This window comes from Meleagris gallopavo, chromosome 6 (assembly GCF_000146605.3).
Source record: "Meleagris gallopavo isolate NT-WF06-2002-E0010 breed Aviagen turkey brand Nicholas breeding stock chromosome 6, Turkey_5.1, whole genome shotgun sequence".
Taxonomy (NCBI): domain Eukaryota; kingdom Metazoa; phylum Chordata; class Aves; order Galliformes; family Phasianidae; genus Meleagris; species Meleagris gallopavo.
In genome coordinates, this window is record NC_015016.2 from 35,285,325 (window position 1) to 35,285,864 (window position 540).

The 540-nt window shown below is 65.2% G+C and overlaps 1 protein-coding gene across 2 annotated transcripts in view; it reads right to left on the reverse strand.

Annotated features, from left to right (window-relative positions):
• LOC100538839 (homeobox protein Hox-A7) overlaps nucleotides 1–540 on the reverse strand; it is an 11,259-nt gene that overhangs the window by 6,820 nt on the left and 3,899 nt on the right. The window lies entirely within an intron of this gene.

Below are 540 nucleotides of genomic sequence, written 5' to 3' on the forward strand. Positions count from 1 at the left end.
GAGGCGCCGGAGGGGCTCTGCCGGTGGGAGAGCGACCGCACCCCGCCGCCGTCCCCACCGCGGCGCTGGGGCCGAGGCCGCCGGGCTGGAGGTGATGTGCTGAAATCCCCCCTCCGATGGGGCTTCCCGCCCCGGCGCCAGCTTTGTGTGAGGCTGCGCCTCCCGCGTGGGCTCGATCCCAGGCGTTAATGAGCGCTCCGGCAATTAACGGCGAGCTGCCGGCCCGAGCTGCGGGCCCGGAGAAATGAGGCCTGCGGGGAGGGGGTGTTCCGCCTCAGCGTCCGAGAAGGGGCCGAGAAGGGACGGGCGAGCCCCCGCGCACAGCCCCGATACACCTCCACGTGTCGGCCTTCCTGATTCCCCACCCCGGCCTCCACCAGGCCGAAGGAACCCAACATCCGAACCCAACAACGAGCCGGCGGGACTATCCCTAATTAATAAAGGCCCGCTAATGAGTCAGTAGAAGCCAATCGCTTTCGTCATAGCTCTAAAATAATTTGATTAAACACGGATGTGTGTCTTTAAGGGAGAGGGGGAAAA